We start from the raw sequence: 23,008 nt of genomic DNA on the forward strand, positions 1-23,008 counted from the left end.
AATGCTTGATTTGATTCTTGCAGAAGTTTTCCACAAGGGCTGAAAATCGCATAGTTTCAAAATGAACTTCCAGTTCTTCTTCTTCTTCTTTTCTTGGCCGGCCGGGTAACTTTCATTCAACGAAACAAAGCCCAAAGGCTACAACAAGGATCAGAATCCCAAAACATGGACAACATCACCAAGAACAAAAACAAGGGTCAGAATCCAAAAACAAGGGTCGGATGGCGTGGATCTTTGGTCTCCTCGGAGTCTGGTGGTTTTGAAAGCCACGGCCTTGGCGGGGGGTGTTTTTGTGGTTGTGGTGTCTTGCCTGTTGGGAGTGGTGGCCGGCGGTGAGGTGTACGGCGGCGGTGGGGAACTGCTCTGATTAGGATTAAAGCGTGTGGGACTAGGCTTGGCCTTTTTGGGCTGGGCCTGGCCCGTTTTTCATTTGAGCTGTATTTATATATTTGGGCACGTTAGGTCCTCTAGGAGTGGGTTAAACCCAATGGATGCTTTCATGATTGGTTTCTTACCGATCTCGGATTTGAGTATCGGGTGGACATGGAATTATTTTTATATTTAAAATTTTTTGTTCTTAAATTTAGGTCTCTTGAACTTAACTTAAATATGAGAATTTTGTCTTTATTTAAATTTTTTTCGTATTTGTTAGTTTTGTGCCAAATTTTTGTGGCTTATTGATTCGTCTTGACGGGATGAATCAGAAAAATAAAATAAATTTTTTTTATCTAAGTATTTTAAGAAATAACCATTTTTAGCGCAAAAATGTCTTTTTTTTGTTAAAAAGTGGTTATTTTTCAAAATACTTGGATAAAAGCGTTAAAATTTTATTTTTCCGATTCCTCTGGGCTACAGACAGATCCTTCTATCGCTTTCACCTTGTTCTCTGGGCTGGCCCTACCGAGTGACATACAGCGTTTGTCCAGAAACGCTCAAGATGGCGCTGAATGACTACTATTATTGCTCGGGAAGGGTAAGCTTTTTCGACACAACTGTTGCTCGTTTGTTCTATGTTTACTTGTTTCCGTTCATAAACTTTTTCATCTACGTTATGTTCAGGCCACCCAGTCGATCATGAGCGTTCAGTGCTAAGGAGATGAAGCTGCTGCGACAGTCGGTGGAGTTCAACTAGAGCCAGGCCGAGCAGTACAAGAAGAGCTTGCAAGAGTTGGACGCCGAGCGCCAGAAGCTGGAACTTCAAGTGACAACTCAGAGCGACTTAATCTCGGGGTTGCAAGGTGCCACCAACCAAGCCAGAGCCGAGGGGAAGGCCGAGGGGAGGAAGGAAATGGACGGGAGCTGGAAGCCAAGCTGAAGGTGGCGTACGATGTGGGCTACCAAAGGGCTGAGGTCGATATTGTGGATCAAATTTTGGAAGTCGAGGCGGAGCTTAAGGCCCAGTAGCACATAGAAAGCTTCAAGCTTGGCTATATCAAGTGTCTTGATGACGCAGGGGTTGGGTCTGAAGAAGAAAGAAGGGCCTCCATCGAAGTGCCACCCCTTGTTGTTGCGAGTCTGGAGCCAGGGAGTCAACTGAAAAAGCTGCTGATGCTTCCAATGAGCAGGCGCCTTCGGAACAGCCTCAGTCAGTCACTCCTTCTCCCGAAGCTTGAGACTTAATCTAATGTTTTGAAGTAGTTTTGTTTAAATTTCTGAAACTCATTTAAATTTGATCCATTCGGTGCCGAACAATAGGCAGATGCGGTACCGTAGTTTGTAATTAATATAGGTTTGAGGATGGCTCCAAACAATTCACCATTGCCATGCATCGGTTTGTTTTGTACTTAACACAGGTTAGGGGATGAAGCACCTCTATCTCTCTTCTCTTACTTCTTCTTTCCTTTCTCCTTCTAAGCGCACTTATCCAAATAATATTCTCATTCCCCACCCAAAACCACCACGATTCCAATTGTAGGCAGCAATACTCTAAGGGTTCTAAATCTGTCCTACATCATTCACTGAGGTCTCATTGTTGCACGTGATTGCTCTTATTATTTGGTTCCATTTGTGGGACATTCTCCTACTATATGTCTACAAAGTGGGAAATCCAGTCAGTTTGTTTATTTTTTGCTTTTTGCGGGGATTGTTTCATGCTCTTACTGCTTGGATTTGAGATATGGGCTTACCTTCTTTGTTTCTTGGTTATCAGGAAGTTAGCTGCTCAAAAAGGACACAAGCTATAGTCATTGAGAAACCCAATAAAAAGTTTGTGCCAAAGATTCGTTCGGGTAGCAACACAGCCATCGGGCCATGCAGACGCAATGAAGATGAACACGTTTTAGTCGATGATCTATCTGCCGCCCCTTGGGATCTCCTTATAGCTGGCCTAAGCCAAGTGCCTTCTATGCTGTTTTTGATGGCCATGGAGGCTCTGATGCAGCAGATTATGTTAAGAACATTGTCATGAGAATTTTGTTTGAAGATGCTGATTTTCTGCAGACATCCGATATTGATGATGCTTTCTTGAAAAGGTGGAGGAGTCTCCCCGCAAAGCATTTTTGCTTGCTGACCGTGAGTTGGCTGATGATTGCAGTGCTTCAACTGTTTGTGGAACCACAGCACTGACGGCCCCAGTACTTGGCGGGCATCTGCTAGTAGCAAATGCTGGCGACTGTCATGCTGTTCTCTGTAAAAATGGAGATGCAGTGCAGATATCTCAAGATCACAGGCCTACTTATTTACCAGAACGGAGGAGGGTGGAGGAGTTAGGTGGTATCATCGAGTTTGGGGGCCTAAATGGTGAACTTGCTGTGACACGTGCCCTTGTAAATTGGAATATGAAGCGATCTTCTGGGTCTGCGTCACCTCTCATTGCAGAGCCCGATGTTCATCATATTCTGTTAACCGAGGATGACGAGATTTTGATCATGGCTTCTGATGGGATCTGGGATGTTATGCGAAATCAGGAAGCAGTCAACATTGTACACCGTGAGCTAAGTCAACACGACGACACACGACAGTGTGCTGAAGAACTTGTTGATCATGCATCGGTCCTTAAAAGCAAAGACAACCTCACTGCCGCCGTTGTGTGCTTCACTTGGTGTGAGCCCGGGGCGGGCCCAAAACTGGAACCAAACTGGATGCCCAAAAAATTGGACAGGAGCTTCCTCCACTTTGATATACACCACTAGAACCTCAAACACTATTAGTAGGAAATGTTCTATATTTCAATGTGATTGGGATCAGCGGCATGGGGGGGATGAATTGGGGAGCTTTGATTTCACCGTGGAGCCTCACCAGGTGGAAGGATTCATGCCTAATCTGTTGTCCATGATCAAAACGAAGCTTACGGATGATCAGCGAAGACTCTTGGATATGCCTTTTACTGCAATTGAGGTAAAGGACGCTTTGTTCCAGATGGATGGTTTGAAAGAGCCAGGTCTGGACGGTTTTGTGGCTGGTTTTTATCAGAAATATTGAGACTGGCTGGGTAATGACGTTTCCAAAGCTGTTTTGGCTTTTTTTGATTCTGGGTATTTGCTTAAAGAGTGGAATCATACTATTATCACTTTGATTCCGAAAGTTCCAAATCCTCAAAAGGTAGGAGATTTCAGGCCAATCAGCTTGTGTAACGTGCTATACAAGCTGATTGCTAAGATGATGGTTAATCGCATTAGGCTGGTTGGAGTCGCTGATTTCAAAATGTCAGAGTGGTTTTGTGCCGTCGCGCTTGATTCGCTTGATTTTGGATAATGCCTTAATAGCTCATGAGGTGTTGGAATATATAAGGAAGCACAAGAAGGGGAAGCGATCCTATTATGCTCTAAAGCTGGATATGAATAAAGTCTATGATCGGGTAGACTGGAATTTCTTGTTTCAAGTACTTCGGGTTATGAGTTTTAGCCAGTTGTGGGTGGATTGGATAAAACAATGTGTTACCACTGTCTCTTTTTCGCTGTTAGTGAATGGCAGTCGATCGGAATCCTTTGTTCCAGCTTGTGGTCTAAGGCAAGGGGATCCCTTGTCTCCTTATTTGTTCATTCTTGTTGCTCAAGCTTTTTCTGATGGCTTAGAAGCATTTGCTGTTGAGAATGTCTGCAAAGGAATTCAAGTAAGTCCACGTGAGCCTCCTAGTTCGCATTTGCTTTTTGCAGATGATTGTTTTATATTCATGGGGTATGATCTTGAAAAAGCTTGGTGCCTCAAATGGGTTTTAGATGTTTATTGTCAACAATCAGGCCAGCATATTAATTTTCATAAATCAGAAATGTTTGTTAGCCCTTATATGAATCAAAATGACAAATAATTTAAGGAGGGTTTTCGGGGTTAACTTTGTTAATAAGCCTGGCATTTATCTGGGGGCTAACATGGATTTCACTTTGACAAAGGGTAGTATTTTTGCTCGGTCTATTGATAAGAATAAACATAAGTTGAGCCTGTGGAAGGCTCCCTTGCTATCCTTTGCTGCTCGCTTGATTTTGGTTAAGCATGTTATGCTTTCTGTTCCCTCTTATCTGCTTTCGGTGTTCAAAGCCCCTGTCTACTTTCTTAATAAGATTAGAAGCATTGCTTTGCACTTTTTATGGTTTGGGGACAAGGGTAAAGGTTTAGTTTGGAAAAATTGGGAGGCTTGTTGTCTCCCTAAGAGTAGAGGAGGCTAGGGCATTAGAGATTTGGGTTGTCTTAACCAAGCTCTTTTAGCTAAGGTGGCTTGGAGACTGATACATGAGCCAAATTTGGTGATTGCAAAAGTCTTGTTAGCCAAATACTGCAAACAGAATAATTTTTTGGAAGCAAGAGTGGCTTCTTGTGCTTCGTTGGGGTGGAGAGGTATAATGAGGGGGAGGGACCTGTTGCGGAAGGGTTTGAAGTGGAAAGTGGGGAATGGTGAGACCATTAATGTGTTTGGGGATAAATGGATACCTAGTAGTAATAATCCCTTTCGCGATCAGAACATGAGGCATATGTCCCTCAGTTCAAAGTCAAGGACTTATTTGATCAGCAACGTAGGGCATGGCGAGACCCTTACTTGATGTCTTGTTTCCAAAGGAAGTGGTTCAGGGAATTATGTCCCTTTATTTTCCTTTGCATAATCAGGAGGACTGTATTTACTGGGAGTTTACGAAGGATGGAAAGTTTACGCTTAAGTCGGCATATTTGCTTGGGTTTGAAAATAAATATGCCCAAGTGGGGAGAAGGGAGCAGGATAGATTTCGTTTATGGGGTAAGGTTTGGGGTTTAAAATTGCCTCTTAAGTTTCAACTTTTTATCTGGAAAGTTAATCACAGAATTATTGTGGTTAAAGATGCTTTGATTCGTCGTGGTATTAAGGTATTGTCTGAGTGTGCTCATTGCGGGCATAAGAGTGAAACTATTGAGCATCTTTTCTTTAAATGTGATTTTGCCAAGAGGGTGTGGAGGGCTTCACAGTTGGCTTTGGATTTTGATTGTGGGCACCCTATGGCTTTCGGGGATTGGTTATCAGGTTGGTTAGAAAGTGCTCTTGATGATGATGCAATACGGGATTCAATTGTATTACTGTAGTCAATTTGGTGCATGCGTAACGAGGCTGTTTTCTGAAATGATTGTGGTTCCATTGATAATGCCTTGTCTTTCTTTTCAGGCACACTTAACCTTTGCAGGTCTATACGCCATGGATTCTCTCCAAAGGAGTGGGGCTATTGATGGACAAGGAATGGGAACAGAGGGTATGAGTACTGGAAAGGACGCCTGCTTTCTGTATGTAAAAGGTGGTTTCAATGCGGACAATCAACCCTTTGAAATTTTTATGACGGATGGGGCTTGGGATAAGGCTTCAGGAAGAGGGGCAGCTGCTTACGAGCTGGAGGTGCAGAGGAAGGTTTGTTTCAGGTTTCTGTTTCCCACGCTTCATCAGCTTCTTTGGTGGGAGATTAGAGCAGGGCTGCTGCTTCTGGAATGGACTATTAGTAGTAGTGGGAGAATCACTAATATTTGTAATTCATACGGACAGTCTAGTGCTAGTTCAGGGTCTGTTGAACCCTTCTCTTTTAAGTATGGCTTTGTGTGATTTTCGTTTGTTGTGTGCTTCTTTTCATGTTGTTAAAGTATCAATACTATAATAATCAAGGCGGCTCATGATAGAAACGTTAAAGTAATGTATTGTTTTGTGTTTCTTTTTAATAGGAGATGATCTTTCTGTCAAAAAGACAAATATAAATATTTTTGTTTGACAAAAAAAAAGAGAAGATAAATATAACAAACCATCACCATTTTTTTTTTGTTCTTTTACTTTTTCCAATAACATTTAACAGGGGAAAACCCAACAATTTTATTAGTTGAACACTTTGTGGGACCAAAAAAGGATACTAATTACTGAAAGATTATTTATTCTTTTTTGAACGGAAAAGATTATTTATTCTTAAAAAAAAAAATGTGTTTTCTCAGAAGTTCAAAGGGCTGAACTGGAGCGCGACCAAAAAAAAAAAAGTTTGAAAGCAAATGCACCATGAACAAAGATGTTCAGAAGTCAAAGCAAACAAGAATGTACAACACTTTAGAATTGAAAATTCAGTAGCCAGTTAGGCTGTCAAAGTTAAAATTTAGCGAAATTTATGGCGTAGTGGTGTTTCATTCGTAAGCTAAAGTTGTCAAAAAATGAACCAAATGAAAACAGTCATCGTTGGTTTTGGTGTCAAATTTGACAGCAATTATGGTTTTGACAAATCTGTCAAGTCATACAAGCCAATAGATTTGCATCCAAATTGAGGATAAATTTTTGGGTGCCACGCAGCTACCACACACATGGTATTCCGTCGGCGATTCTAGCCGTCCAAATGTTTGTTAGACAGTTAGGATTTTTTTTGAGAGAGAGTAAATCTGAGCCGTCCAAAACACGTTTGAATGGCTGGGATCACCAATGAATACCACCACGTGGTACCTACTCGGCACCCAAAAATTTCTCCAAATTGAGATATATTTAATCAAATAGTTAGAGTATGATATTGTACTGAAATGACACCAAATCGGTTAAAAAATAGTGCTACTTTTTAATCTTTTTGACACTTAAAAAGCCTTAAATTGAGTTGGATCTTATTTTGGTACAAGCTAGTGAAATTGCTCTAGGCAAAGAAAAGCTGGGAAGGAAGCTCAGTATTTATGTTTCCTCGCGGGCCCAGAACGATGACCCAAAAGTCTCTCATTTAACATTACTCGAGTGTGGTAACTCATGCACAGTAGAACTTCACAAAATACAAAGTCTTAGAGCAAGTACAAGTACATAAGAGTAGGTAAAGTGCAATTTTAAGAACTTCACAAAATACAAAGTCTTAGAGCAAGTACATAAGAGTAGGTAAAGTGCAATTTTAAGCATTTTAGAGAGTCAAAAACACCCCTAGCATAGGTAAAGTGAAAGCTAAAATACATTTGGTGGAAATACTCTCACTTTACACGGACGATTTGAAAAACAACTGAACTGCAAACACACAAATCGTCTTCTTTTAGATCCGCAAACAAATCGTCTTCGTTCTTCTATGGAGGTTGCTGGAATTGTCTTCGTTCTTCAAAGGGTTTCTATTGACGTTGATCGCTAGAATTGATCTTCAACAGAGGTCTAGCGACCTCGATCTCACCTGGCCGGTGTTCGAACACCTCCTCAATCTCGTTTTGGGCTGAACGAAACCGATCTTGATCTCACTTGACCGGTGTTCGAACACCTCCTCAATCTCGTATCTCGTTTTTGGGCTGAACGAAACCCATCTCGTTGTATATACAGAGGTATGGAGTTATATGTAGATATAGTATATATGCATGTATAATCATGTTTTCAAATCGGAATGCGTATCGTGTATTATTTTTTCACTTGTATAGTTCGTATCAAGATACATATCGTGTATCTTGAGATACGTTTGCTTGATGAATATGAGTTTATATTGTGTAGTTAGACAATATTTTTGAAAGATGGAGAATGCTAAAGAAAGGAGTGGGGAATGAGAGTAATTGTATTGCACTTAACTGAATTTTTTTTGGGGAGACTTAAAGAATAATCCTCGGGTTCAACTTTTTGTAAGTTTTCAACCGGCACTTTTTTTGCACTTATGTTTGCATCCTGTATTTTTTCTAATTCCAACAATGCCCCTAATATACATTATGTACATGTATATACAGCACCGGAATATGGGACCAAAACATATACTTCTCCGTCCCGTCCCGCAATTTCCGTCCAATTAGTTGATTTAAATCCCAAAATTTATGGGAAAGAATCTAATCCTCCCAAAACCATTTAAAAACCCCCCCACCCCCATGGAGCCATGCAATCACTTGACGCAACTTCCGCCGAGGGGCTGCTGGAAAGGGAAGTCATTCTGGTTCTCCGGCCCCAACATCAAGACCACTGCTCCGATCTTTCATTTCTGGCCCCCAACGAGATAGTACAGCGGCCACCCAACGAGAAAATCAGTAAATCATGGTGACAGCCACCCAGAAAATAACTGATTTTCCGGGGAGATCACGGCGACGGAATATTCAGGGGATCGAGATCACGCCGCCATCAAGATCGGGAATATTCCAGGGAGATCACGCTGACATCAAAATCGGGATATTCAGGAGAGATCACGGCGACGAAATGCCGTTTGATGGCATTGTAGGGGTGTGCGTTCGCTCCGTGGTGTCGGAGGGGTGTATGTTTGCTACGCCTGTCAGGAGGTGCAACTTGGACGGGGATGAGCAGTGGGCGGTGTACCACCGATTTCGATTGGGTAGTAACTGGTCATTTTTTTTCATAGTTTTTCACATATTCCGATATGAATAAATACGTTTTTCGGCCACCGGTGAAGAAGTCATTTGTATTCATGTTTTTTTCATGGTATATTCATGTTTTTTCATGTTTATTTATCTATTTTCATGAATAGAACAATGTGTATTCATGTTTTTTTATAGTGTATTCATGAAAAAACATGATCGATTAATTTATTCATATTTTTTTGTGGTCAATTAAAAACATGGTGTATTCATGTTTTTTTTATTAATGTAATCATGTTTTCATGCTTTTTTTTAGTAATTTATTTATATGTTTTCATGAATAAAACATGATTGCAAATTTGCTGGTTTTTCAAATTTGCTATGAAATCGTTTTTTTTTTTTGGCCACAGAAGCCATGAAATCGTTGTAAGGTACGGAAATAAGTTAAACCCTTGATTTTAGGAACATATCCTTTAATGATTTAAATATTTGAAAATTCAAAGTCCCCTTTATTCCTTTCCCCTGAAATAAGAAAGGGATGAAATATGGTCAAAATCCATGATTTTAGGTCCTAATTACATGCCACCTAATTAGGCAACAATATTTATGCATATTTATATGTATCACCAAATAAGGGTAGACAAGGTATTTCACAAGTGAAAAGGATGAAAACATAACAGTTTAAAATGGCCGGGATGAATACTTACATGGGATGAGATCTGAGGATGAATATTTAAATACTCCTTTTTTTTGGCTTCATACAAAATGATTTGAACCCATCTCTATTTGTACTGCTCCATGAAATGCTCCATGAAAGACTTTAGTACAAAGATATTTTCATACAAGATAAATTTTGAGCTAATTCTAGAATCACACATGAGACTGATTCTCACAAAAAAAAAAAACTCTATCTATTTCACAAAAATATTCTAGAACTAACTAATTCTCACACAAAAAAAAAAACTCTAGATATTTCACAAGGATATTCTAGAGCTTCTAGAGCTAAATATTTTAGAGTTTTTAAAAACTAGATATTTATATTTTTTTTCGATAATATCTATCATATTTGGGTTTTGTCAATTGAAACTTTGTCAAAATACTAAATTTAGTTTTTATTTTAACAGCATTAATCATAATTAAAATATAATTAAGAAGTGGATACACCAACAAACTATGTTTACATTTAAAAAAATTAAGATGCAAAATTTTAAGTCTCTCAACTGGGGCCTATTACATTAAGGCTTTATATTCTCTTTATTAGGAAAGAAAAGTAAGACAAAATACAATCGAAATATGATTCTTTCTTTTATACAAGACCTACATTAGGGTTGAGTTTCTATGAAAGGGTTTGAAAGATACCATAATTAGATCAAACTGCTTAGATTAATGCATTTGGAGTTTCATTTTTTGAAATAAGGTTCGATTTTTTTCAAATAAGTAATCGTAGGATACGTATAGAATTAAGATACGTGTATAAATCATAAGATACGCAGTCGTATCGTAGGATTTTGATACAAAAAAGATACATGATAGGATGCATATCATTCTCCGAAGGAGACGATACAAATTGTAAGATACGTATCGTGTACCGTAGGTTTTTAACAACTATGTATATAATAGATATATACTGCAATTGTATTATTTTGAATTGAAAGGATAGAGGGAAAATATATTATACAGATGCTGTTGTGGTGTGGAAGAAAAAAATGGGTAGGTAAAATGGAAACTGTACCTTTTTAGTGGGTATTTTACCAAGTGTTTGTGTACATGCTCTTATTAGGCGACCTTAAGACATTCATTTTGTAGGTTCGATGTATTTATCATCTATATAGAAATTTCGGTTGATCGAAGTTCGGTAATTGATTGATCAAATTCAAAAAACAAATGAATAATCAGAGTCTAGTCGTTTATTGATCTTCTGACAAACATGCTTATACTTCATATAGATACCAATGTCCATTGAATTTTATTCTTTACAGAAATGATAAATCCATTAATATTTACACAATGAACTTCCAAGAGAGTGATTTGAGACCGTAATCAGTTTTATTTTGCGTCACGTGAGATATTACATGAGTGATTGTCGTATGAGAAGATCCTTAATCTTTCGGACGCGATTTTTTTTTTTTTCAATCATGTCTCCATTCTTCAAGCATATCCTTTTTATCATGTCTCCATTCTTTCGGACGTGATTTTCATGAGCAGCCGAGCAATGATTCTAGGTCTAAGGCTTGTTGTGAGGGAGGGGGAGAGAGAAGGCGATGAGACTTTGAGAGGGAGCCAGCGGGAAACATATTCTTTTTCCCAATATCCTTTTTATCACGCTTTATATGTAAAACGTAGTTAAAAGAGACGATTGGTTTTTATCACAGTTGTACGCAAAATGTTATTAAAATAATAATTACTTTCTATCACAGTTCTAACCAAAACGTGGTTGCAAATAAAGAATTACAATCACGGTTCTAACCAAAACGTGGTTAAAATAAAGAATTACAATCACGATTCTAACCAAATCGTGATTAAAAATATTAATCATCACGGTTTTGTTAACAAAGTGTAGATGTACATAATATTTTATCTTAATAATGGGATATAGTGTCGATGTACATAATATATTGTTCAAACTTTTTTCTACCAATTTTAGTATTTTATCTTAATAATGGGATATAGTGTAGATGTACATAATATATAAGGGGTAAATTGTAGTTTTTTTGTATAAGTTACGGGTAACCCTAGTTCAGTTTCAATAATTCATTTTTTTTCCAGTTTTTTTATGCTATGTACTGTAATGATATATTTACAATCTACTAGTGCTTAGACTCTTTTTAATCTGATTTTTGAAGTAGATCTTTGGTAGTTTATGTAATAAGTACTTTCTAGTGATGTTAAACTTAATTCTGGGTGTAACCTTCTTCCTTTTTAGTTGGGGATATATGCTTGAGCTTTATTTTTGCTAAAATTCATGGACAAAACTGTAACCGATTCGCGAGTCACGAATTGGATTGGAACCAGACCGTAGGACTTTTGGTCTAGACACGGATTTCATTTTGTAAAAACCATAACTAGCGGATCGGTCCTCAGATTTTTAGAAATCCGAACCAAACCGAACCGCGAGCAACCCTAGTTTACACCGACGATGTAAAGAATTTATTCTCTTAGCTATAATCCTATTAATAAACTAACCGATCAATTAAAAGTTTAAAACATTTACTTTCTCAGCAAGTAAGTAACAGGTCGAAAGTAGAATCCTTTTCGAACTCGAACTTCCTAAACCCCTCACCGACCTTCATATATATATATATATATATATATATATATATATATATATATACGGGACGGTGCAAGAGACACCTATATATATATATATATATATATATATATATATATATATATATATATACGGGACGGTTCAAGAGACACCCAAAAAAACACCTAAAAAAACATTTCAAATCTCAATCTCATAGTTCCTGATCAAATTTTTATGATCCGAACCGTTCAATGTGTGTAGAATGTGATTTTAAGGGTGCTCTCGAGAAATTAGCAAAGAAAATGACCAGGAAATGATTAATTTGAGCATTTTTTATTTGAACCGTTCAATAAAAAACTGTTTGAAACTGTTCGGATCAAGCCCTTACCGGTCATTTTTTTTGCCGATTTCTCGCGGGTACCCTTAAAATCACGTTCTGATCATATTGAGCGGGTCGGATCATAAAAATTTGATCGGGAACTATGAGGTATTTTTTTATGTGTTTTTTTGGGTGTTCCCGGAACCGCCCCGATATATATATATATATATATATATATATATATATATATATATATATATATAGAGGAATTTTCAAGTGAGGGATCCCTCATTTTAATAAAATGAGGGACTTTCATTTTCCGATCAAATTTTGAAAATCTGAACCGTTCAATGTGTGCAGAACGTAATTTTAAGGGTCCCCGCGAGAAATCAGCAAAAAAAATGACAGGGAAGGACGTCATCCGAGCAGTTTTTTTTGAACCGTTCAATGAAAACTGCTCGGATGAAGCCCTTTCCGGTCATTTTTTTTGCTGATTTCTCATGGGGACCCTTAAAATCACGTTCTGATCACTTTGAGCGGCTCGGATCATCGAAATTCAATCGGGAAGGGGAGTCCCGCATTTTAATAAAATGAGGGATCCCTCACCGGAACCTAACTCTATATATATATATATATCTCGAGATGCTATAATCTGTTCTCTGTCCAAAAAAAAAAAACACTCTCATCACTATCTATTCCTTTCAAATCTCTCCCTCTTCTCTCTTCTTCTTTCCAGAATTCATCTGTTTCTTGATCGCATATTTAATTTTCGGTGTATCTATTCTTTCAAGAAACTATTAATTTGTTTTGAAGATGTCTCGGGAGTATGATTTGTGCTCAAAAAGGACACAAGCTATAGCCATTGAGACACCCACTAAAAAGTTGTGCCAAAGGCTCGTTCGGGTAGCGACACAGCCATCGGGCCACGCAGACTCAATGAAGATGAACACATTTTAGTCGATGATCTATCTGCCGCCTTGGGATCTCCTTATATCTGGCCTAAGCCAAGTGCCTTCTATGCTGTTTTTGATGGTCATGGAGGCTCTGACGCAACAGATTATCTTAAGAACAATGTCGTGAGAATTTCGTTTGAAGATGCTGATTTTCCGCCGACATCCGATATTGATGATGCTTTCCTGAAAAGGGTGGAGGAGTCTCACCGCAAAACATTTTTGCTAACTGACCGTGAGTTGGCTGATGATTGCAGTGCTTCAACTGTTTGTGGAACCACAGCACTGACTGGCGTCTGCTAGTAGCAAATGCTGGCGACTGTCGTGCTGTTCTCTGTAGAAATGGAGATGCAGTGCAGATATCTCATGATCACAGGCCTACTTATTTACCAGGACGGAGGAGGGTGGAGGAGTTAGGTGGTATCATCGAGTTTGGGTGCCTAAATGGTGAACTTGCTGTGACACGTGCGGCCGTGCCCTTGGAGACTGGAATATGAAGCGATCTTCTGGGTCTGCGTCACCTCACATTGCAGAGCCCGATGTTCATCAAATTCTGTTAACCGAGGATGACGAGTTTTTGATCATGGCTTCTGATGGGATCTGGGATGTTATGGGAAATCAGGAAGCAGTCGACATTGTACGCCGTGAGCTAAGTCAACTCGACGACACACCACAGTGTAGTGCTGAAGAACTTGTTGATCATGCATCGGTCCTTAAAAGTAAAGACAACCTCGCCGCCGTCGTCGTGTGCTTCACTTAATTAGCCCTAGCGACTCGTCGGGATCGAGTTGGTTTCTTCTTCTTTCCTTTTCTTTTTTAGTCTGAGAAGCTTCTTGTATAAATAGGTTTATCGATCATACTCTTGAAAGTTAAAAGTATAGGAACGAAGCGGATTTTTACAATAAATTAAAAATGATATGGCAAAAATAATAATTTGAAAGTTAAAAGTGCCCTCTTATATTTTGTGGACAAATCTGTTTTGTATTTATACCTACTGATGTTCGATGAAGCTAATTTTTGGTTGGAAGGCGTACTCAATGAGATCTATAAAACGAACAATTTCAATAGTTGTTGCAAATCCAGGTAGGCCCAAAACTGGATCAAACTAGATGTCCAAAAAATTGGACAAGAGCTTCCTCCGCTTTGCTTTGGATATACACCACTACTAGAACCTCAATAACTATTATTAGGAAATGTTCGATATTTGAATATGAATATAACAAACCATCCCCATTTTTTTTTTTCCTTCACTTTTACTTTTTCCATGAACATTTAACGGGGGAAAGCCCAACACTTTTACTAGTAGAACCAAAAAAGGATACTAATTACTGAAAGATTATTTATTCTAAAAAAAAATGTGTTTTCCCAGAAGTTCAAAGGGCTGGACTGCAAGTGGAGTAGAGTGCAGTTAATGCCTATCTTATATTGCCATGCACATGGACAGTGTTCGATTCCCGTAAGCACCCATCCTTCTCCTCAAGTCTCCTAAGATAAAGTAAATTAGATTTAACGAATAGAAATAAATAAATAAAAACAAAAAAAAAAAAAAAAAAGAGCTGAACTGGAGCGCAACCAAAAAAAAAAGTTTAAAAAGCAAATGAACCATGAACAAAGATGTTCAGAGTCAACGCAAACAAGAATGTACAACACTTTAGAATTGAAAATTCAGCACTCCACTGAAACCCCCCCTACAATATTCAACCTTCCGTAGCCAGTTAGGCTGTCAAAGTTAAAATTCAGCAAAATTTATAGCGTAGCCAGCCAAAGTTGTCAAAAAATGAAAACAGTCGTTCTTTGGTGTCAAATTTGACAGCAATTATGGTTTTGACAAATCTGTCATACATGTCATACAGGCCAATAGATTTGCATCCAAATTGAGAAGTTTTTGGTTGCCGGGCAAGTACCGCATACCTGATACTTCGTCGGCAATTCTAATCGTCCAAACGTGTTTTCGATGGTTCGGATTTTAGAGAGAAAAAAAGAAGAAGAGGAAAGATAGTGGTCGGGTGAAGGGAAAGAGGGGGAATAAATCTGGACCGTCCAAAACATGTTTGAACGGCTGGAATCATCGACGGGTACTGTCACGTGATACCCACTCGGCACCCAAAAATTTCTCCAAATGGAGATATATTTAATCAGATAATTAGAATATGAGATTGTACTGAAATTAATGACACCAAATCGGTGCAACAAATTAATAGTGATAATTTTTAATCTTTTTGACACTTAAGTATGCCTTAAAATGAGTTTGGCAAAGTTGTTTTGGTACCAGCTAGTGAAATTGCTCTAGGCAAAGAAAAGCTGGAAGGGAGCTCAGTGTTTACGTTTCCTCGCGGGCCCAGAATGATGACACAATGACCAATTATATATGAACATTCCTCGAGTGGTACTCCCGCACAATGGAACTTTATAAAGTTTTTTTTTTTTTTACAGCAAAAAGAATTTTATTAATTTTTGAAAACAAATTACAAAGATTAAAAGAATCCAAAACACGAAGTATCAAAGCAGAGCATGAGCGAATCTACAAAAGAAGGCACCCCCAAACTACTTCGACAATCAAACTTCTCTAAGAATCAGAAGGGAAAATAACCACCATTGGATGGCGACAAGCCAACCAAGACCTAAAAACCTAAAAAAGAAACACCACACCCAAGACCCAACCAAAGCCAAGAGGCACCTAAAAGAAAACCCCACTCAAGAGAAGACTAAGAATTAATCATTATCCTGAGAATTCCGAACAAAGGCCCTTGCGTCTTTTTTGGCTTCCATACTCATAAATTTATTTGTAGCTTTCTCATCATCACCCAAGTAGTCTTCGCCCAATATTTTTTCAATAGATCGAGCAGCCCTTGCCTCGTCTAGGTGAAAACTGTTAGTGTCTCTGAAAAAAACAGATAAAGCTGCAGCAACCACAGATCTAAACGTACACAATGCATTTTTCCTTCTTACTTCGCCCTCTCTTCTTAGATTTAGGGGAACTTTACAAAGTTATTAGGCGACCTGAGACATTCTTTTTTTTTTTCCAAATCCAATAGATTAAAATTACGCTAAGCGAATAAGTTCAAGTTGCAACAACATTACAGAAAATAGCTAGCAAACCCAGGCAAAACAAAGCCTATCCTAGGTTCTAAGATGTACATCCCACACCACCAAGAGCATCAGCAATAACGAATTTCCTACCAGCGAAGGGAAGGTTTCTGGTAATAATGAGATCATCCTCCTATTGAGGACCAAGTCGGGCCAGACAGTGCGCTATCTGATTAGCTTGACGAAAAATGTGGGAGACGGTGGAGTTTGTCCCAACAGCAACTATTCGAGCTTCCTCCACAATGTGACGTTGGGGATGATCCGGAGGAGGACCATCATGGAGGTATTGGACTGAACACTGGAGTCAGATTTTTTTTTTTTTTTTTTTGATCAGACACTAGAGTTAGATTCAATCTTCACATTTGTCAAGCCTTTTTCCAGGATGATGGTGAGCCCTCTATACAGAGCCCAGGTTTCAGACATTCATTTTGTAGGTTTCATGTATTTATCATCTATATACAAAGATTTCGATTGATCGAAGTTCGGTAAATATTGATTGGTCATATTCATAAAACAAATGAATAATCAGAGTCTAGTTGTTCTTTGCTCTTCTGACAAACATGCGTAATTCATATAGATACCGGTGTCCATTGAATTTTATTCTTTTTATTTAAACCCATTAAAATTTACACAACGAATGGCCAAGATAGTGATTGGCGACCATCATAATCAGTTTTATTTTGTGTCACATAAGATATTACACGAGTGACCGTGATATGAGAGGATCCTTAATCTTTCGGACGTGATTTCTTTTTTGTCAAAATCATGTCTACATTCTTCAACCATATCCTTCACTGGAATAAAGGGAGTAACAAGTTAGCGCGTCCGAAGGTTGAGTTTGCTTTGTTTTAACCTAACTTTCGTTGTATTGGCCTATTTTCAATGTCAATAAGTCCAAAATTTTGGCTTTTGACTTTTGGCTTAAGTAATTGTTTTTAATTATTCTTAAATCTTTTTCTTTTTGGATTAGAAAATGACAAATTTAAATGAGTAATTAAAATTATGACACTAATTGAAGACTTATTTGTAGATAAATCCTAGTACTATCGTTGATTTAAGACTTATTTGTAGATAAGTACTATCGTTGATTTAAGACTTATTTGTAGATAAATCTCTCTGATTTCCCTCCATCTTTACATGATGTAGAATTCCTTTACAACCGTTTAGGATTGAGAGAAATCAGAAAAGAAAAGAAAGGAGTGCACTCTTCTTTAATGAGATGACTAAAACAAATGAAAAATAGTGAGAAAGGATGAGGAATAGTAAAGGTTCATTAATTGCTCCATTTTATTTCTCATCACTTTTGGTGAGATTTGATTAGAAATCCTACCCCCCTTTTTTTTCTTCTCCTTTCTCACCATCCAAATGAGCTGTTAGAGAGAGTGTGTGTCTAAACTTGCCTACGTAGAATTCTAGTGTTTGTAACAAACAGATCACGTGCAATAAATTAATACAAGTAATTGTCCCAGCTGTCTTGTTTCCTTTCCAATCAGAAATGCTATAGCACATTAGTTGTGTCACACCTCAGCCACATCAGCTGAGGTGGTAGTGGTTCCAGTTAAAAAAAAAAACTCAAAATCAAAATCAAAATCGTGTTTTCTCTTCCGTCCACACCCAAAATACAACGAACAAAGAGAGAGCGAACGGCGACCTCTACCCAGACCAATCGGCCAACACCACCACCACCGGCAACCTCCGCCTCCATCGCCACCACTGACGACCTCCACCGCCATCAGGCCCTCCCCTTCCCTCCACTGACGGCGACCAACAGCAACAGCAAATTCTGCCTCCGCGACCACGCACCTCTAACATCTCTATACTCTCTCTCTCTCTCTCTCTCTCTCTCCACTGACGGCAACATCAAATTCTGCCTCCGCAACCACGCACCTCCAACGTTTCTATACACTCGTACTCTCTCTCTCTCTCTCTCTCTCTCTCTCTCTCTCTCTCTGCCACAACCCTAAAACTTTTTTCAATTTCACTCTGGTTAGGGTTAGGGCTAAACTAAAATTGAGGCTCACTCTGAACTTGGGGATTTCACTCTAATTAGGGTTATGTTTTCTTGCTTGCTTAGGTGCTTATATTTGCAGTAAGTTGTGGAATTATTGTTGGTAACTTCAAGCAATTTTGATTTTCAAAGAGACCCACTGAGGATTTTCTACAAAACTTTGTATGAGCAAGTGCCTGGTAGCGAAATGGCAGCTTTCTGTAAGGACTTCAACCCTTTGGTAATTTTGTGTTTAATGCAAGATTTGAACCACCCTGACTTCACTATGGAACATTGGTTGTTTGAATTTTCAGTCATGTTTCTGTTGAATGTTGGATAATGTCTTATCTTTAGTGCCATAATAGTCGTATACAAATAATGCAAGGGGTTCTTCAACTGTACAATATGGTTTCAAATGCCAATTATATTCCTGTTTTTATACTGGCTGATTTATAGAGTGATTGGTTGGTAGTTGTGTAAGCGAGTTGCTCCAACACTTGAGACACGATATGGATGCTCGCATTGATTCTTTTTTTGTTGAATTTACACAGTTGAATTTGGACATATGCACTCTAGCATTCTTTTTCTTTTCTTGGTTTGATTACTCATATTCATTAACATACCAATATTAAGTGGCCGGTTTGCACACTGATTTAGTGGTTTGCACTCTCATATTCATCCAAAGCCTTGATGTGCCATGTTACCTAGTTTTTTTTTTTCTGCATTAGAGAAAGTCGAAAACCAAGCAATTAAGCCTTGATGTGGCCATGGATGCTTTTACGCAGAGGCCGGGCACTCTATTGGCCAGTTACTAGTTCGGTTGAGTAATTGTGGAAGTTGAGCTACTTATACATGGTCATTGATCTCATACTATACCTTTACATTGATTTACTGGCAAAAACAAGGTGATTATTATTTTGTCTGTGTTGTGTTCTATAAACAGGCAAGCAAAATGCAAGAGGTATGAGTTTAGAGGTGGTGAAAGAGTTGCCTCAAGTGCAAGAGAGAGAAACAAAAGGGGAAGATTTGGCAGTGGTGGGCATGGCGGCAGCGGGTGTGCCTCAACTGCGAGAGAGGGTGAAGAAGGTGAGCATGGATTGCTATAACATGGAAAGAGAAAGTTTATGCAACTACAAAGCAGTCAAGATGCTGAATGGTTTGGTGGCAAAGAAGAGCGGAATGATTTGATTGCAAATAAAATGGATATATAAATCCTAGACGAACTTGTCTTACAATTGAAAAGTTGAATACTGGAATGTAGCTTTTTTTTTTTGTTTTGCAATTGAGGTTTATACCACTAGAGGAGAATGTACTCTTATTTATTTGGATGTGAATGATATTTAGCATGAGAATGTACTCTTATGGTGTTTGTCATGAATGGATAAGTTGATAATGGATTTTAGCGACGAATGTGGCTTGTGAATGGTGATTTAGAATGAGACGCATAAGTTCACATGAAAGCTAGTTGTTGAAGTGGGGGTGCCCTCATGTTTATGTACTTCATATTACTTAGGTACCCAGGCGATATGGGACTTCGCTTCACACCCTCCCTCACGCGTAGGGCTGCAAACGAGCCGAGTCGAGCCGAGTTTTGCCTTGCTCGAACTCGGCTCGCCTTAGTTTTCCTCAGCTTTGAGCTCAAGCTCGAATCGAGCTGAAATATGTGGGCTCGAACTCGGCTCGAACATATATTCAAAAGCTCGAGCTCGGCTCGGCTCGAATGGCTCGTTCGGTACATGTATGGGTATTGGTATATGTATGTATGTGTGTGTGTATATATATATATATACAGTTGGTTTCATGTCCGGGAGTCCGGATGGAAGGATTGGTCCGCACCTCTCCTCTAAGCCGTTGGATTAGATCCAACGGCTGTGATAAAAAAGGGATCTCGCGGGTCAAAAAAGACCCAGGTCAGGGGAAAATGAACGCGGGTCATGTGATTCGGGTAATACGGCTCCTATCCTTTCCCATTTATTTACGCGTTCAGGGGAGAGGAGAGAGAGAGAGAGAGGCGATTCCAGAAGAACACCACGATCGAAGATCTGAAGAAGAATCGATCTAACCAGGTCTCTCTCTCTCTCTCTGTATTTTTTGGAAAAATCAGAACAGGTTTTAGGGTTTTTTTTAATTTAACCATAACCTCAAACCAGGAAATTTTTTTTAATAACTTTGTTTATACTGCTGTTGGAATTTGATGTTTTAGAATGCAATTGTGTTGTTTTGGAATTTGATGCTCGAAAAGTGCAATTGTGTTGCGTTGGAATTTGGGAGTAAAATTGAAACTTTCGAGTGCGTGACAATTGACTCCCAAATTGATGATTTAGGTGTTTCCCTCTCTATAGGAGTATAAACAATTGCATACTATAATATTCTTTTGACCTCTCGACAGTTCTTTTGCAATGAGTGAATTTGAAAACTTACCCAGTTAATTTGGCTATGACAAAGTTCAATTTACATTCAACTCTCTCGATCCTAACATTTTTTTAGTATGAGTTTCTTGCATTTCTTTGAAAACTCTCAGAGTTCACCAACTCACATTTCATAGTTCAGTAACTCACATTAAGTTTGAATGCTTTCTTGATTGTCTTGTGACATAGTCTCTTATTTTGTTTATTGGTGGCTGCACTAGTTGAATGTTTGATGTGGTTGGTCTTTGAGTAGTGAACTATAATTGAATAGAAATAAGGTCACAACCCTAAGGTTTATTCATTGGGATTGGAACCAGAAATTTTTTTTTTCTTTTTTCTGGTAAAATGTTGTTTTTTTAGCATGAAGGGGAATAACTTATGGCCGTTAGCGTAGTCGTTGTGATTACTGCTCTTATGTTCAAAAAGAAATGATACGGTCATAGTTTAACTTGCATTTGCTCTATAATCCATACGGAACTTCATAGCAGCATGGTATTATGTAATGTAGTCCTAATATATGCTCTGATTAATTGGTCATCATATTCCTAAGCATGAATTGTGAATTCATGGCTGGCTAGCATTTCCAGATCACTTGCCTATTGGCAGACCAATCAGGGGCAGGGCCGGCCCTTGGGCAAGCACTACAAGAAAAATTCAATTGGGTGACGAATGAAAATCGTCACAAATTGCATGTTTTTTGTCACAAATAATATAGGTGACAAAAAAAAATTTGTCGACTAAAGGTTGTCGAGGATTCCTACCTGGTGACGAAATCTATTTTTCGTCACCTATAGTACCTTTTGATGACGAAATATTTTGTCACCAAAAAGTGAATAATTGGTGACGAAATTTTTTTCCTCACTTATTGTGCTTTTTGACGACGAAAAAATTCGTCACCGATGGGTCACATTGGTGACGAAATTTTTTGTCACTAATATAAGAAATCGGTGACGAAATTTTTCGTTGCGAAAGATGTTTTCATATGGGAAAAGAAATCCATCTTTCTTGCTCCTGCTGGGTTTTGAACCCGAGTCCCTTGAGTTTTTCGCACAAACTCCAACCAACTGCACTACACACACTTTTCAGTAAATATTTGAAATATCTAATATATAACACATATGTTTAACATGAAAATATATTTCGAATGTAATTTTGGACCTTTAAACATTAAAATTAGCAATTTTTGATAAACATGAAAGTTGTAGGCAATTGAGTTATTGTTCAAACCCAATTTGAATTATCTCAATCGGAGATTTTAGTAAAGAGTTATGTCCGAAATATATTTAGTGACAAAGCGCAATTCATAAATTTCGTCACGAAAGGTACCCATTTGACAACGAAATATATTTTTTGTCGCTGAAAGCGCTAAAATGGTGACGAAATTTTTTTCCGTCATCAAAGTTAAGCATTTGGTGACGAAAAAAATATTTCGTTACTAAATTGCTCACATTTGGCGACGAAATATATTTTTTGTCACCAAATGACTATCTTTGGCGACAAAAAATAATTTTGTCACCTTTTTTAAGCTTTCGGCGACGAAAAATGTATTTTATCGCCAAATGGGTACCTTTAGTGACGAAAATATTTTTTTCGTCGCTAAACAGGCATAATTGGTGACGAAATTATTTCGTTGCGAAAGTTATCAAAATAGTGACGAATTTATTTTTTTGTCGCCAAATATACTCATTTAGTGACAAAATTAAATTTCGTCGCCACTTTTTCGTCACTAATTTTCAGTTTTCTTGTAGTGAAGGCCCGGGCCTTGGGCCTCCAAAAGAAGGTCGAAAATGGGGGCCCTTTTTAGGATTAAGTTTGTATATATAAATATAGTTAGTGGGATTTGTACAGCACAATTTGAATGATCTAGTGGCAATTCTTTCATCATTAAGTGTTTGGGGTCTATGGTTCAAACCTCCGTACGTACATTTTTAAACTTCGCCCAAACCTTTTTTTCTTGTGAATGTGAATTGGTTTCTCTCGCATCATATTAAATTTTTTTCTTGTGAATGTGAATTGGTTTCTCTCGCATCATATTAATTTTTTTTTATTTCAAACCTTAATTATTTTTCCTTCTAACTCTACAAAAGTTTCCCTTAGTCCTACTATTAACTTGAATTACATCAAGAAAATTAATTTTTTGAGCTTTCAAAAAATTCTTTTCGTTGTCAAGAACAATTATAATTTTTTTGGAGCTTTCAAACAATACTTTTTGTTGGTAAGTATGTTATTTATTTGAGAGTACAATAGATACTCCCTCCGTCCCTTATTTTGTGTCCAGTATTTCATTTTGGGCTGTCCCTTAATAAGTGTCCATTTTGTAAAGTTAGGGGGGTAAAAGTTGGTGCATTGTCT

General features: G+C 38.2%; 2 pseudogenes; both read left to right on the forward strand.

Moving 5' to 3' along the window:
* Positions 1-1,097: 1,097 nt before the first annotated feature.
* LOC131297937 (probable protein phosphatase 2C 47) lies at positions 1,098-6,000 on the forward strand (annotated as a pseudogene).
* A 2,383-nt stretch (positions 6,001-8,383) lies between these two features.
* LOC131298702 (probable protein phosphatase 2C 47) lies at positions 8,384-13,934 on the forward strand (annotated as a pseudogene).
* The last annotated feature ends 9,074 nt before the right edge of the window (positions 13,935-23,008 follow it).

This window comes from Rhododendron vialii, chromosome 8a, assembly GCF_030253575.1.
Source record: "Rhododendron vialii isolate Sample 1 chromosome 8a, ASM3025357v1".
Lineage (NCBI taxonomy): Eukaryota > Viridiplantae > Streptophyta > Magnoliopsida > Ericales > Ericaceae > Rhododendron > Rhododendron vialii.